The 18,058-nt window shown below is 36.1% G+C and overlaps 1 protein-coding gene across 1 annotated transcript in view; it reads right to left on the bottom strand.

The window, feature by feature from the left end:
- LOC108531338 (fibrillin-2) overlaps positions 1-18,058 on the bottom strand; it is a gene marked incomplete at its 3' end in the record, with an annotated part of 148,944 nt that overhangs the window by 110,366 nt on the left and 20,520 nt on the right. The gene's annotated exons all lie outside the window — the stretch shown is intronic.

Raw genomic sequence — 18,058 nt, forward strand, 5'->3', positions numbered from 1 at the left:
TTTCACGGATATCCTCTTTGAAAAGGATTACTTCCATGACAAGAGGGAGTGATCCTGACCCAAGACATGTGAAGAACAACCTGACAAAGTGCAGAGCTCAGATCCTTTCATCACTGCTGCCCAAATCCCAGCTGAGCACTTCCTTTCCTCATAGGGTCTCAGAACACCTGAAGTACCTGGCTCTCAAACAGGAGCTAAGGAAGGAAAACAATCCCTAGGTAATTTTGAAAGGAAGAAATGAAAAATTCATCTTTACCAAATTAATGCAAATGCCCATTTCGAGCAAGCAAAAGACAAAAAGAAACAGGTCAGGAACTATGTAACATACTATAATTTTTTCCTAATACACAAAGCAGATTAAGAAAATAACACTCCACTGTAGGAAAATGATTTCCTGCATGATTTCTTTGTATTACAAAACTATTTGTTAATAAATACATAAGGAAATAAATTCAGTAACAAAAGAGCTAAATGATGTCTAAATGATCAAACAAAAGAGTGAAATAAAAGAGAAACTTCTAAATAAACTAAAAACAAAGTAAGATATCTTATATGATTATAAAATCATTACATTAATTGGCAAAAACAACAGAACAGACACAGCTAAAAAGAATTACTGATAAAGATCAAAAGAAGTAAAGAGTGGATAAAAGATCAAAAGTCTAAAAAAAGAAATCAATATACTTGAAGTAGAGAACCTAAAATGGAGAAAATGACTCAAAGACACAATAGAACATTTCTCCAAAATTAAGGAAGAGACTGTCATTCCAAATCAAACGACCACATGCTTTTCATTAAAACTTGTACAGAAAAAAATATATACATGTTTATAAAGTAAAAACTCTTTGGGTATCCAGGAAAAAACAGCAATTGACTTAGGAGAAGAAAAATCAGGCTAGACTCAGACTTCTTCATAGCACATACAATGCCAGAAAACAATTGGACCATATCTATAGAAATACGGAGGGGAAAAGGTACAAACAGCTCAAAGAAATAATAGAACGTTTCTCCAAAACTAAGGAAGAAGACTATCACTCCAATCAAACGATCACATGCTTTTCACTAAAACTTGTACAGAACAAAAAATATACATAATTATAAAGTAAAACCTCTTTGAGCATCCAGGAAAAAACAGCAAGTGACTTAGGAGAAGAAAAATCAGGCTAGAGTCAGACTTCTTCATAGCACATTCAATGCCAGAAAATAATTGGATCATATATATAGAAATATAAAGGGAAAAAGGTACAAACAAGTTAAACCTATCCAAGTTGGAATTTAAGTATAAAGCAACAAGTCAACATTATACACAATAAGAAAACACTCAAGCAGAGCCTAGAAAAATCAATTGACAAAAATTGAATCAATCTATAGGTGAGGCGAAAAAAAGCAACAATTAAAGATATCATACTTACTCCCCTTATGGTGGAGAGTTAACAGAGATTGCATAATGTTGGTAAATCAAGAAATGGTGGCCTAAGTACTTTAATCAGATTTTAAAATTTTACAAAATAAATAAGATTAGAAAGCAGTTTATGTAATATTGAAAGTAAGACTAAATACAAATTTTTTTAAAAAATTGGCACTAATTTTGTAAGAACAAAAGCTTTTAATGAACAAAATAAGCAGGCAGAAAATTCCTCTCCTTTATACACTATGACACTTTCTTTGTTCAACATAAATTTAGCTTTTAACTCTTTGAGAAAAAGTGATAGGACAAGAAATTATAAAAAATATATCCCGACTATTTTTCTAGTTACATTTCCTGACTTCCTGGTTCATGTGGTTTGGCTGTTCCCCAACCCAAATCTCACCTTGAATTGTAATAATCTCCATGTTTCAAGGGTGGGACCTGGTGTAGATAATTGAATCACAGGGACAGTTTCCCCCATACTGTTCTCATGGTAGTGAATAAATCTCAGGAGATCTGATGGTTTTATAAAGGGGAGTTCCCCTGCACAAGCCCCCTTGACTGCTGTCTGTAAGACATGACTTTGATCCTCATTCACCTTCTACCATGATTATGAGGCCTCCCAACCATGTGGGACTGTGAGTCAATTAAACCTCTTTCCATTATAAATCACCCAGTCTCGAGCATGTCTTTATTAGTGGCATAAGAACAGACTATCAATACAGTAAATTGTTATCAGATAGGGGGTGGTGCTGTAAAGACACATGAAAATGTGGAAGAGACTATGGAACTGGGTAACAGACAGAGGCTGGAATAGTTTGGAGGGCTCAGAAGAAGACAGGGAAATGTGAGAAAGCTTGGAACTTCCTAGAGACTTGGAAGGCTCAGAAGACAGGAAGATGTGGGAAAGTTTGGAACTTCCTGGAGACTTGTTGAATGGATTTGATAAAAAAAAGTCCAGGCTGAGGTGGTCTCAGAGGGAGATGAGGAACTTTTTGGGAACTGGAGTAAAGGCCACTCTTGATATGCAAAGATACTGCCAGCATTTTGCCCCTGCCCTAGAGGTCTGTGGAACTTTGAACTTGAGAGCTATGATTTAGGGTATCTGGTGGAAGAAATTTCTAGGCAGCAAAGCATTCCAGAGGAAGCAGAGTATAAAAGTTTGAAAAAATTGCAGCCTGACAATGTGATAGAAAATAAAAACACCATTTTCTGGGGATAAATTCAAGCCAGCTGCAGAAATTTGCCCAAGTAACGAGCAGCCAAATGTGAATCCCCAAGACAATGGGAAAAATGTCTCCAGGGCATGTCAGAGACCTTCATGGCAGCCCCTTCCATCATGGGCCTGGAGGCCTGGGAGGAAAAAATGGTTTCCTGGGCCTGGTGCCCAGGCCCCCCACACTCAAACCCTGCTCTACGCAGCCTTGGGACATGGTGCCCTGCATCTCAGCTGCTCCAGCTCCAGCTGTGGCTAAAAGGGGCCAAAGTACAGCTCAGGCTGTTGCTTCAGAGGTTGTAAGTCCTAAGCCTTGGCGGCTTCCACATGGTATTGGGCCTGTGGGTGCACAGAGGTCAAGAATTGAGGTTTGGGAACTCCACCTAGATTCTAGCGATGTATGGAAATGTCTGGATGTTCAGGTAGAGGTGTTCTGCAGGTGTAGAACCCTAATGGAAGACCTCTGCTAGGGCAGTGTGGAAGGGAAATGTGGAGTTGGAGCCCCCACACAGTCTCCACTGGGACACTGTCTAATGGAGCTTGAGAAGAGGGCCACCATCCTCCAGACCCCAGAATGGTAGATTCACCAACAACAACTTGTACTTTGTGCCTAGAAAAGCCACAGGCCATTTAAGATCTGACTCTGTTCCCACTTGCCTTCTGCCATGATTGTGAGGCCTCCCAGCCATGTGGAACTGTGTGTCAATTAAATCTCTTTCCTTTATAAGTTACCCATTCTCGAGTATGTCTTTATTAGCAGTGGCAGAACAGATTAATACAATGGCCATCTGCTTCTTGAGAAATTCATACTGATTATGCAGACAATAATTAGTAACATTGCTTTCTCAATATCCCCAAATACAAGTCCCAAAAAGATGTGCACAACAATTCTGGAAGCATCCCTCACTGTGTTTCCCTAACCACAAGTACATAAAAAGTGCATGTGGCCAGAGGCATTAATCCCAAAACCTAAACCAACTTACACAAAAGGAGAAACAATTACTTTCATTGTTCAATTTTTTAACAGCTTTCCTGAGGTATAATTAACATACAATCAGCATCATATATTTAAAGTGTACATGTATGGTTTTACACATGTATAAACCCATCATCATTACAACCTATATAACAACATATCCTTCACTATTACAAGTTTCCACCAGTTCCTTTGTCATTGTTCTATACTGCCTATCCATACCTTTGCATCACTAGGCAACCACTACTCTGCAAGTTATCATAATAGTTTTAATTATCTAGAATTATATAAAAATGAAACCATAATGTATTTACTCTTTTTCAACTGTCTTCTTTTGCTCAGCCTAAATACGTTAAGGTTCATTCATAATGTACATATAAATAATTCATTACTTTTTCAATGAACAAAAGTATTCCATTGTATGAATATACAACCTGTTTCTTGATATATCCACTGATGGACATTTGGGCTGTTTGCAGTTTGGCACTATTACAAATAAGGCTGCTACAAGCCTTTGAGTACAAGTTTTTGTATGAATATAAGCTTTCATTTAGCTGGGGCAAATAAAGTGTGAAATAGCCTAATAATATAATATGCATATACTTAACTTTTTAAGAAACTTTACACGGTTTTCAAAAATGGTTGTACCATGTACATTCTTACAAGCAATGCATACAGTAGAGTGATATCTCATTGTGATTTTAGTTTGCATTTCCCTAATGATGAATGATGTTGAAAATCACAGTGAGATATTGCTCTACTGGACTTCATACATTGCTGGTAAGACTTCCGCTGTGATTTTGATCAATGTTATGCTGAATTCATGCAACAATTTTGGCAGAAGAGACACCCCACAATATTGAGTCTTCCAACTAATGAACACAGTGTATTTCTTCAATTATTAGGTCTTCTTTAATTTTGTTCAGCAATGTTTTGCAATTTTCAGCACATAGGTTGTGCATCTTTTGCAGAATTATCCATGAGTATTACATAATAAATATGATGCTGTAAATGGTATCATTTTTAACTTAGACTTTCAACTGATCATTGTTAGATACAGAAATAAAACTGACACTAGTTTGTAACCCGCAGCCTTGCTGAACTTACTTATGAGCTCCAGTAGATTTTTGTAGTCTATCGGATTTTCTACATAGACAATCACGTCATCTGCAAGTAAACCAATTTTACTTCCTCCTTTCCAATATATATGACTTTTATTTCTTTGTATTGCCTATGGCCTTTGCTAGGACCAAACAGTGCAAAGTTCAGTAGAAGTGATGACAGTGACTATCCTTGCTTTGTCACTGTATTACAGTTTTTTTGGAAATGCCCTTTTCTCATGTTGAGGAAATTCTATTCTATTCTTTATCATGTTGACAGCTTTGGGAACGGATTTTGGAATCAGAATTTGTCAAATGCTTTGTCTGCTATATTTAGATGAATACTCTGATTTTTAAAAATTTGTTCATATAGTGAAACACGCTGTTGTTTAGTATCATAGGATAAATCTCACTTGGCTATGATCTATTATCCTTTTACCATATTATTAATACATTTGCTAAAATTTTGTTGAGAAATTTTGTATCATGATCTATATTTATATGTTGTTTTCTTCTTGATATGTCTTTTTCTGGTTTTGGTATCAAGGTAATTTGGCCTCACAGAAGCAGCTGGGAAGTTTTAACTCCTGTTCAACTTTCTAGAGAAAACTACATAGAATTGGTATTTTTGCTTCCTTAAATGTCTGGTAGAATTCACCAGTAAAGCTTTTTGGGCCAGTAGTTTTCTTCATGAGAAGGCTTTAAGTTACGCATTCAATTTATGTGACTGATACAGGGATATTCATGTTATTTACAGCAGTCACTTAGTATCTGCAGGGGATTGGTTCCAGGATGCCCAGAAATACCAAAATTCATAGAGGCTCAAGTCGCTGATAAAAAATTATGTAGTATTTGCATATACCATACACACATCCACGCATATACTTTAATCTCTAGATTACCTATAGTACATAATACAAGGCAAATGCTATATAAATGGCTGTCTTACTGCTAAACTTTTTTAGTTCATATTATTTTTTGTTGTATTGTTATTTATATTGTTATTTTCAAATATTTTTGATCCATGACTGAATCTACATGTATGGAATTCATGAATTCAAAAGGCCAACTATATTCTTCATTGAGCTTTGGCAATATATCTCTTTCAAGATATTATTCACCTTATTGTTGCTTTAGAGTTGTTCATTATCTACTTCATATTCATTTCATATGATCTTTCTTGCTACATGTTCCATGTGCAATAAAAAGGAATGTATATTATCTGCTACTGTGTAGCGAAATATTCTATAAATATTAAATAAGTCAAGTAGCTTGACAGCAGTGCTAAAGTTTTCTATGCCCATATTGACTCCTTATCTACTATCAATTATTGAGAGGGGCTACTGAAATCTCCATTAATCATGGACCTGTCTGCACCTCCTTGCAGTTCTGTTTTTATTTCATGTATTTTGAAGCTATGCTATTAAGTGAGAGAACACTTAGAATCATTACATCTTCTTGATTAACTAACCTCTTTATTATTATGAAATGGCCTTCTTTATACCTGATACTGTTACTTGCTCTGAAATCTTCTTTGTCTGATATTAATTTAGTTATTCCAGCTTTAATTTGATTACTATTAGCCAATTATTTATTTTTATATCTTTTAGGTCTTAATTTTTTAATGTCTTTTATTTAAAATAGATTTCTTATAGGCAGCATATAATTGGATTTTTAAAATCCTACATAACAATCTTTATCTTTTAATTGGAGTGTTGAGACCGTTTACATTTATTGTGATGACTGACATGGCTAGGTTTCAATCTACCACTTTCTGTTTGTTTTCTAGCTATCCATTTATCATTTGTTCTCCTTATCTACTTTTGTTGCTTTCTTCTTTATTATTCCATTTTATCATTTCTTGTTGGCTTTTTAATCATTACTCTGTATTTTTAGTGCTTACTCTAAGGTTTACACTACATATCTTTAACTTATCGATGTCTATCTTCAAGTAACATAATTCTTGACATATAGTATAGGCACATCCCAGCCTCTGTGCTATTGCTTTATATATTTTACCACCACATCTACTATACACCCCACAGGACATTATAATCAATTTTTGTTCAAACAGTCAATTGTTTCCTAAAGAGAATTAAAATACTAAGGAAAAGTCTTATATATTTACCCACATAGTTATGTTTTTTGATACTTTTCATTCCTTTCAATATTTTCAAAGAATATTCAAAACTATTTGGCAATATTTTCTTCAGCCTAAAGAACTGCCTTCATAGTTCTCACTGCACAGGTGACTGGAAAAATGAATTCTTCCCTTTTACACAATGGAAACAAACTTTATTTTACTTTTGTTTTTGAAAGACGTTTTCTTAAATATAGAAGTCTAGGCAGAGAATTGTCTTTTTCTTTTTTTTTTTGAGACGGAGCCTCGCTCTGTCGTCCAGGCTGGAGTGCAGTGGCCGGATCTCAGCTCACTGCAAGCTCCGCCTCCCGGGTTCACGCCATTCTCCTGGCTCAGGCTCCCGAGTAGCTGGGACTACAGGCGCCCGCCACCTCGCCCGGCTAGTTTTTTGTTTTTTTTTTTTTAGTAGAGACGGGGTTTCACCGTGTTAGCCAGGATGGTCTCGATCTCCTGACCTCGTGATCCGCCCGTCTCGGCCTCCCAAAGTGCTGGGATTACAGGCTTGAGCCACCGCGCCCGGCAGAATTGTCTTTTTCAATTTTAGTGCTCTAAATATGCTGTTCCACTCTCCTTTTTACTTGTACTGTTTTGTACAAATAATTTGTTGTCATTGTTATCTTTTTTTCCTCTATACAAAATGTATCTCTTTTCTCTGGCTACTTTAAGATTTTCCCTGTATCCCTGGTTTTGAGAGATTAATTATGATGTATCTTAATTTTCTTCAAGTTTCTTTTGTTTGGGGATTCATTGATCTTGGGCCTGTCAGTTTATAGCATTGATCAAATTTGGAAAAATTTTGACCATTATTTCTTCAAACATATTTTTTCTGCCATCTATTCTTTTGCTAACTCTAATTATATGTATTCAGTTTGCTGAAAGCTGTCACAGAGCTCACTTATGCTCTCCAATATTCTTAAGCCTTTTTTTCTTTGTGCTTTATTTCGAATAATTTCTGTTGCTATGTTTTCAGGCTTACTAGTTTTTCTGTCTATAATGTCTAATCTCCCATTAATCCCATAGAGAAAATTTTTCACCTCAGACATTGTAGTTTTCATCTGTAGAAGTTCAATTTGGATTCCACATCTCTACTTAACATTTTTAATCTTTCCTCCAACTTTGGAGACATAAGGAATACCTTACAATAACTACTTTCATCTTCCAATCTGTTAATTCTAACATCTTTGTCAGTTTGGTGTGAATTTTAGTTGATTTTATTTTTCCATTTTGATCACGCTCTCCTGGTTCTTTATGCAAAATTTTTGATTGGAGATAGTTGATTAGATACCATATACTGGGATTTTTTTTTTTTTTTTTTTACTTTAGTGCTTAATATTTTTGTATTCTTATAAATATTCTTAAACTTTCTAGATAGATGTTTAATCCTTTTAGTTGTTGCTTTTAAAATGTATTCTCCACAGCCAGAGGAGCATTTAGTCTATAGTTAATTGTTCTCCACTATTGAGGCAACACCTTTCTGAGTACTCTAACCAATGCCCCACCAATTATGTGACCCTGTAATCTGGTTAGAGAGGAAGGCAGTATTTCCAGGCTTACGTGCACTCTGGGAGTATTGTTCCTTTCACTCCTTTCAAGCAGTTCCTTCTCCAGTCTCAGATAGATTCCTCACATGAATGTGATTGTCAGTATTCTGCTGAAAACTTGAGAGACAGCCTCTGTATATGTCCAGAGTTCTCTCTATATACCTGTTTCCTCTCTAGGATTCTGCCCTGAGAACTCTAGCCATCTTGATCTCCCCAGAACTTAGGAAGTCCGCTAGGCTGTGCCTGGATTTTCTCACTCCGTAGCACAGAAGTTGGTTTCCCTGGGCCACACTGGAAGAAGAATTGCCTTGGGCCACACATAAAATACACTAATGATAGCTGATGACCAAAAAGAGAAAAAAAAAAAAAAAAAAAAAAACTCATAATGGTTTAAGAAAGTTTACGAATTTGTGTTGGGCTGCATTCAAAGCTCTCCTGGGCTGCATGAGCCCGTGGGCCACAGGTGGGGCAAACTTCCAGGTTGTAGCACAGCCTGGAAAAAACCCTTTCAGGCAGCAAGCTGGGGAAGTCAAAACGGTTCACATTGTTGTTCCCCTTCTCTCACGCGTCACTGTTTTTTGTTGCTTAGTGTCCAATATCATGAAAACCACATTTTCATATGTTCTGTTGTGTATTTTGTTCTTTTCAGGCAGTAAGGCTAATTTATTCCTGTTAGTCTATCTTGGCTAAACACAGAAGTCTGAATTTTGTTTTAAGCTTTATGAGTTTCGAACATTTTAGGTTATATACATAAAGAAGTTCTGAGCCTATGAATTCAGAGTCATAGTCTGAAATATACATACATGTGTGTGTATTGCCTAGACTAGATAAGAAAATAATCCCTAAACGGCAAGCCATCCCTTTAATTCAATGGCACCATGTACTTTGTTATCAGTACTCATACTGAACTGACACAATATAGTTCTAAAGACTGGAAATACATTACTTTTGCAATGTCTTGTTTCACCAGAATCAAAGTTGAGGATAAGTATATAGGTTCTGAGGTTATACCACCAGTGTGTGTGCCAATCCTACTTTCTTCCCTTATTAGCCGAGTGAACATGAGAAAACTGTTTCACTTCTTTAGGCCTCCATTTTTTTATTCATAGTGTTATGCTAAAAAATATTTTGGGTTGTTAAAAATATTAATTCCTCTAAAGTAGTTATCATAGTAAAAGTCCAATAAATGTTACCTTCCCTCCAAATTATACAATTTCCAATTTATATTCAAAATCTAATTTTTGTACACATAAATCATAATCTCAGTGAAGTATTATATACATTTAATCTAGCAGACATGCAGTGAGTTCTCTAAGAGATTCCAACTTTCATTCTATTTTGTTTGCCACTCCAGAATGACGTTTGTGGAGAACCGCTTTCAAGTATACAAGTCATTCATAGCTCCTCTACTCAGTGTCTACTTGAGGGTATAGAGGGCAGCCTCTAGACTCCAGAATTTCAGACTTTGCAAATTAAGGTCCGTGTCTATTTTTCCAGCCTCATCACCTACTCTTTCCTTTCACTGTGTATTACAACCACACTAAATGATTAAGTCTCTGTGAACATTCAAGGACCTTTATTATCTCTATACTTATTTTCATCCTATTTCTTCTACTTGGAATCCCCCATGCTTATGCAGTCACATGTATGATGTGTCTTCCATTATGCTGCACTGTGTGGAGTATAAGAAACACAAAGGCAATTTTAGGTAAGTATCTCTGCTCTTCAGAGGCCCACAGCCATGCAAATACACAGTCACAACGCAATGAAGAGAGCTATTCTAGAGGAATGGATATATGGCAGGTAAAAGGACAGACTGCCTTATTTTGCCAGATAAATAAGATGGGGTAGGAAGGTAGGGTGGTCAAGGAAAGCATCACACATGAACTGATCTCTGTACTGTTTGAAAAACTCTCTGACCTACTTCTTCATTCGGATTCAGCAATATGCAAATCTATAGATTACAACTACTTGGCTTAAGTAAACTCCACATATATGTAAGTTACATTGTAAAATGCTTAGAATAATAACTTGTGTAGAGGAAAAGGGCAAACTAAGACATTTTCAAAAGACCAGTTAAGTAATGAGTAACTGCTAACAGGAACACTGATATTTACAATAAAAACGTGTCAAAACAAGTAGGGTCTAATTCAACTGCATAAAAAGCAAGGTCGTGATAATGATATACAATATTTTCCAGTCAATCTGTAATGCTACCAAAAATCCCACAAAAGGTAAAATAGTGAAACTTATGCTGTTCACAACTGATGTCCCAGAGATCCTGAAATAGTCTCTCTCTCTCCCAACAGGACTATGTTATCTAAGAGAGCATATCGAGCCAGGCGCGGTGGCTCACGTCTGTAATCCCAGCACTTTTGGAGGCCAAGGCGGGTGGATCACCTGAGGTCAGGAGTTTGAGACCGGCCTGGCCAACGTGGCAAAACCCCATCTCTTCTAAAATAACAAAAAAATTAGCGAGGTGTGGTGGCACAAGCCTGTAATCCCAGCTACTCAGGAGGCTGAGACAGGAGAATCGCTTGAATCCAGGAGGCAGAAGTTGCAATGAGCCAAGATCACGCCACTGCACTCCAGCCTAGGCAACAAAGCGGGACTCCATCTCAAAAAAAAAAAAAAGCATATCAGATCTCAGCTTTACTTTTTAAATCATAGCTGATCATTTATTGAGCAGTTAACTTGGTGCTGGACACAGGCCACGGCACTTCATTTCTCATTTAAATCTCATCTCGGGATTGTGAACTTCTCTTAAAGTATCCACTTTATTCCAAGTCTTTCCACTGTCAATAAAAACATCATTAAGCCTTATTTGTACGACTTAAATAGGTCATAACATTCTTTTTTCTCCCCCTTGAGAGTCCATTTTCAAATATTCTATTTCTAATAACCAGCCACCACATCTTATCATTTTGATAACAGGGGAATCCTCTTAAAAAGATATTAGCATTGATGACCATTATTTATATCATTTATTGGATGCCAGGCATTATATCATTCAATCTTCACAAAAATGATTCAAAGTTAACATAATAGATATGTATTATATATGTACAAACAGGCATCAGAGAGGGCAATCACATTTCTAAAGTTACACAGGTTTTAATATTAAGCTTTGATTTCAACTACAGCCTGCGTTCTAAAAATACAACAAGTAACACTTAGTGGAAGCTTACCATGTGTCAGGCACACTGCCTATTGTGTGTCAGGTGTTTACCACATTATTGCTTTTAATCTTTCCAATGAATCTATGAGGTGATTATGGGCCCACAACTGTTTATCTGAAACCCCTGGAGACAGGTGTTATTTAAGAATTTGTAATTTTTGAAATATACGGTATTTGTTAACATCACTTCCCCCATATACATGCACATCTGATTTAATTACTTTTGAGTAAATTCTATATAATCACATCTGATTACATTTAATTTGTGTGTGTCTGGTAGTTTCGCCTCGTTTCTACACCAATTTTTTAACCTCTAATGTCTTTTAATCTCATGTTAGAACAGGAAAACAGAAAAAATATTTATGGAGATAAAAAATATAAAATATTCTAGCCTTTGTATTTCATATCGCAGGTTTCCCTGCCTCTAGGTAGATAAACCAAAATCAAAGAAAGAGCTGCAATAAATGAAATACACATTGCTTTTGTTCAAAAGAGAATAAAATATCAGAATCTACTGGGCTGCCAAAAGTTCAATCTTATTTTACTGATCTAAACAGCAAAGGCCTAAATCAGGGATTAAGAAGTGAAAGCCTGGCCTCTCCCAGATAGATCAATCAGTGAATTGATTTTTCTCCCAGATTTAAGTCCTTCCTTTATACAACACCAAGCGTCTCCACTTCTCGTCTAGCATTACATCTCTCTTTTCTTATCAAGTCTTCATTTTCTTCTTCCCCTCTTTTTCTTCCACTTCCCACTGTTGCTTTTTCTTCTCTAATTTTCTTTCCCTTCTGTTCTTAATGGCATTCAAGATAAGGGTATCATCTGAGTCAGTGCCAAAAAGTTAAGTTCCCACAGATCTTTTGGCATTTCTCTGATGCCCATTTAAGGCTAAGTTTAGCTTAGAGAGTGCAAGGTTATAAAGTGCTCTTCTTAACGGCCTCACAAGTGCAGAAATATGTGTGTGTGCCTGAGGGTACATGTGAGTCTGACATCTGTAGTTGGTAACATTCTCTTTCTGCTTATTGTAATTTTCATTCTACTAAAACTTCAGAGCGCAAGAAAAAGAGAGACATTTTATTTCTGCAAAATAAATATCAGCTTAGTAATTAAGGTAATTGGTCATGAATTATGGAGTTTAAATAATGTTAGTATAAGATTTAATCATGATATATCACAGGAATTAGTCTGATACTGTTTTTCCCACTGTAGTAAGCTATGCTTTTCCATTCTACATTCATTTGACTGAAAGAAAGACTTTTGTAATTTGTCCTGCATTAGGGAGCATTTCCGAGCTCTCCTACTTTTTGTTCCTACTCCTATTATGGTATTTACTGTGTCTTATTGCATCCTCGTGTGTAAAGTAGATGACTAGTTTTTCAATAATTTGTTTCTCATTAATAAGAAGTATATATTGGTTTTTCAGGTCGGGCGTGGTGGCTCAAGCCTGTAATCCCAGCACTTTGGGAGGCCGAGACGGGCGGATCGCAAGGTCAGGAGATCGAGACCATCCTGGCTAACATGGTGAAACCCCGTCTACTAAAAAATACAAAAAACTAGCCGGGCGAGGTGGCGGGCGCCTGTGGTCCCAGCTGCTCAGGAGGCTGAGGCAGGAGAATGGCATGAACCCGGGAGGCGGAGCTTGCAGTGAGCTGAGATCCGGCCACTATACTCCAGCCTGGGCGACAGAGCGGGACTCCGTCTCAAAAAAAAAAAAAAAAAAAAAAAAAGAAGTATATATTGGTTTTCCTTATAATTCAAGTTCCAAGTACTTAACCTAATACTTTAACAGTACTCAACAAATATTGGATGAATAAATATGAAATATTTTAAAAATTAGTTTAGTTACACTCTGGTATATTCTAATCTGTGGTTAAAAAGGCAAATAGAAGTAAACAAACACTCCAAAGCACTTATATCTTACTCTTACATCTTGCTTTTCCTTTTGTGTTATTACAACGTGCAGTGCAACTATAACAATCTGTAGCATATTTAATAACACAAAAGGAGAAGCAAGATATAAGGACATTTCACGTTACAGAAGAGCAAATTCTAGTAAGAATGGAAAGATCCCATTTTTTGTAAACACTACATGCATGTGCAGTAGAAAAATGGCTCAAGTTACAGTCTCCAAGATGTTCATGGTATTAATCCTAAGTGTAGGAGTTATGAATAATTGGATTCTCGTCTTTCATCTTGTTTTATTTCTAAATTATTTTATAATAAACATGCAATACATTTTAAAACAGAAAACTACAATGGAACGTATTTTCTTAAAAACATTCTTTATCCATTTCTTGAAAGTATCAAATTCACTGTGTACAGAATTCTATGTAATACCAGCTTGTTCTCTTCACCATATTCCCTATATTCCTGGTCATACTACTAATTTGCTATGTTACTTGAATGTTCATAAGCTGTACAATCACCCTGTATACTTTATAATACATTCCAAGTCCTTTGGGTTAACAAGTATATCAGTTATTTCTAAACAAACTTGAGTCTGGGTCTACAGTATTCCCAGAATTAAGGAAAACCGAAATTTGTCCATGTTTACAACTACTCTTGGAGGATTTGGGTAAGGTCTAAGTAGATTTAGTGGCTACTACAGTTACTTTACTTCCTGAAGTGTGGGTGAGTGAATAAAAACCTATGCAATAATTGAAGAGTTTACAATTAGATGCCAAGTTGCCAGCATGGACACCTGAGTGGCAGGTGGTGGTTGACTCCTTTTAGAGAAGTTGTCATCATCATCTTCCCACTAAATTAGACTATATGGGATCTTACACATCTGCTAAAAGTCCTCGTTGGACAGCAGCAGAATATTGCATAGTTCCAGCAAGCAGGACTCTGATGATGAGCAGGACTGTTTTGTGATGGGGTGAGTGAGTGAGAGCCCCTGACCAGAGATATTCAGGCAGAGATGGAGTGACTCCTTCTCAGCACGCTTTTAGACCTGGGTTCACGCATTAGTTTCTATAACTGGATGATTTCATAAAAGGTAACCTAAATGGAAATCAATCTATGTTCATTTTACATGAAGGCTTGAAAGTTTAGATGTTTTGAACTCTAACATTTGCAACTCGATCTCACCCTTTTTTTTTCACTGAAGATGCAGATTAACAAAAGTCATTTTTCTTTAAAGTGTCAATAATTAAAAAGTAATTTTCTAGTCCTTGTTTCCTTTAAGTTGTACTAAAAAATGTACACTTTAAAGGAAATGTTACTAAACACCAGATTATTTGAAATTTTACGCAATTTGCATACTATTTTAGGGAAGTCATGTTTACATGATAAAAACCATTTGTAGTAGTAATTTATGTATAACTTAAAAGGGTCTAGGATATACTTCTAACAGATGGGCCTTATATAAACCTCAAAGAAAATTCCATTACGAAAGAAGATTTCAACAATCTTTTAAGTCAAAAAAGTTGAAAGCAGGACTCTAGACAGGCCACATTTGTGATCAAGTAATCATCTGTTTGGTTCAGAAATTCCTTAGGTAAATGTATTTCTTGTCTACCCAACCCCTCCAAGTTTCTACTGATAAAACATAAGGCACATTTTAAGTATTAGGGAAAAAAAACCATCGAGTCTCAACATCGAATGCTGACTCCGTTTCTGTTTAATCTCAAGTGTATATTAAGTGAGATATTTATCTTTTTTTCAAATTACATTTGTTTGGAAAGAGATACATAAAGAATTCAGTACCTTCATATGCCATGGCCACAAATGAGCTGCCTGCATTTTACAATTAGCCTGTTGTCACAAGAACTCTTTTTTTTTTTTTTTTTTTTTGATGCTAAGTATAAAAGGTCATTGTACATATTAGCAAGTGTGAAAAGAGAACTCCAAAGAAGTTCAGGTTACCCAGCACCCAGACTCAAGTTAAATACCATAATCATGCCAGCCATTGGTTACTAGTCAGTCTCTGGGTCTAGATACCAGTCTGCCAAAAGCCCAGATAGCTGGAAAAGCAGCCACGTTTTATCATATGACTGATCCCAGGAGGCCAATTTAAAGGGAAATTGTGTGTTCTACATTAAGGAGGAACAAATATCTCTGATTTTACAAGGGTCTTTTTTTTAAGAGAACAAAGAATATATATTTTGAAATTCAGTAATTTTAAAATATATATGTAAACTTCAAACATTAATAGGGCACATGAGCTTACTCACTAACTTCAACATAAGTGAGTTACTCTTTGTGTGTCTACACAGACACAATGTTTCTTGAAAAAAATTATGAACTTCATTTTCTGTAGAACGGGTTATTACACATGTATAAATTCAATGTAAAACATCTCTTTAAAATACTAAAGTTCATGGTTGCTATCTAAGAGTGGAACTTGCTAATTCCTTTGGAAGAAACGAAGCTTTAGAACTTCCATCTGAAGGGTAGTAAGTAATAAGACTTTTAAGAAACAAACCAACATTTAAAAAATATCCCTAAGGGTAATCCATTAGCTAATTAATCTTACATTTTTTTCTGAAAACATGCTACTGTACATGTAAAATATATGGAAGTCTTTATTGAATTCTCAGAAATTAATGAGGACTAACAAATCTAATGAATGAATAACTGTTGAAGAATAATGACGCAATTCCTGGAAGCCTCTGAGTTGAAACTACTCACCCAATTTCTTTGCCAATTACAACTTGACTTTGAAATCTGCTTCAGGATGAAAGAGCTACCAAGTTTACATGACTCCCAGAACAATGAAGATCATCTCTACCAATTCATGTTTGAAATTTTACATTTATTCTACATTCCACGACGTTCAAATAAACTTAGCGTTATCTAAGAAATGTGTGTTATTCCATTCTGAATAATTTATCTTTTCATGCTAACATTTCATACTTAATTTTTCTTTCCCAAATAAAAGCATCTGGTAAAGACATTTAAATTCATCCTAAGTGTAACATTAAACTCTATCATTTGTGGAATGTACTTCAGTTCCAAGAAATCTCAATTACATTAAAAATAATAAAAATACCTTGACGTATATATACATCCATTGTATGTGAAAAAATATTTTACTTTTCAAACTTCACCATATAATTGTAATTTCTCAGTTTCTTCTCAAGATTAAACTTGAAAAGCAAGATGAAGTTTTGTCAGGGTAATGAGTATAATTTTTAAAATATAAGGCTTATTTCACAACTCTAAGCCTCTATACATATATAAACCTTGACCCCTACTTATCTGTAATATTTAATTGACATAATTTCATATATTCTGGTTTCACAATAAAGAAAGTTCTGTACAACTTGATGCCACAACAAGCTCTGGAAAAATGCACTGAGGATGTAAATAACAATGAATGATTATGCAACATTACTTTTAGCTCAACCATGTTTTTACTGTTATGGATCAGCGCTAATTACTGATCACATTTTATAACGTTTAACTTCTTTGATATGTCATGAAGCTGTTTACCATCAAGACATTATTTTAGGTAGCTTACACACAGCACACACACTCTTTTGCTCCTTTGTACTTGTGACCTGGGAGACCAGGAGTCAGGCTTCCGCAGGCCTAGAGGGAGCCAGCAAACTTGAGCCACTCCCCTCTCGCCACTGCACTGCCCTGCACTGCAACTCAGCTCAACCTAAGAGATCACACTCTCTAGAATCCTTGAAACATAAATATTCCCATGATCCATAATGAGGGATCAATGCCAGAGATTTTCAGCAGTCTATAGGTCATGAGTTTAACTGCTATTCAAATCAAAGTAAATTGGTTTCACATTGGCTTGACTGACCATTTACATGAATAAGTTGGACAATGTGGGATGCCTACCTAGCATCCATCCCTCCACCCCTTTTCTCTTACCCAAAGGAAGCTCTATTGGCTTCAGATACCCAATCATCCCTTCCATGTGAATCTGGCGAAGCTTAAATCATCTGCTGCAAGGACAGGTCCTGGTAAGTCTACATCAAACATATTACCACCACCACCACCCACTTTGCCATGAACCATTTTAAAACTCAACCTTAAGCCATGCAGCATACAAAGTATCTCTGGAGGCTATTGCTGGTCCACAGTTGGAGGTGATGTTTTCTGTCTCAAGAGGTGAAAAGGAAACATGTTTCCTGAGTGACTGCTGACAGCCATCTTACAAGCACAAAGAACTTCACAGTAGGATAAAAAGTGAAACATAAAGGAGGGCGGGGTCAAGAGAAACAGAGGAACAGGGTAAAAGCCTTGATTACATCCTACCTGAGGCCCACTAGCTTGGGACTTTTTGTTGTGAAATGCTATACATTTCCTTATTGCTTAGGACAATTTATGTCAGATTTTGTGGGGTTTGCAGCCAAGGATATTCTGACACTATTTCATTTTTAACAGAAGCAGTACTTTCAACAATGCCTCCTAATTTGAATTAAGCACATTATTAGAATTTGCCATCAGCCACTCACTCAAAATTACCCTAGAGCCATAGCACCAGAGTTGGCTGCCCAAACTGAGTTCACTGGCGGAAAAAGTTGACATGCTTCTG

This window comes from Rhinopithecus bieti, unplaced genomic scaffold (assembly GCF_001698545.2).
Source record: "Rhinopithecus bieti isolate Rb0 unplaced genomic scaffold, ASM169854v2 scaffold_8035, whole genome shotgun sequence".
In the NCBI taxonomy this organism is placed as follows: Eukaryota; Metazoa; Chordata; class Mammalia; order Primates; family Cercopithecidae; genus Rhinopithecus; species Rhinopithecus bieti.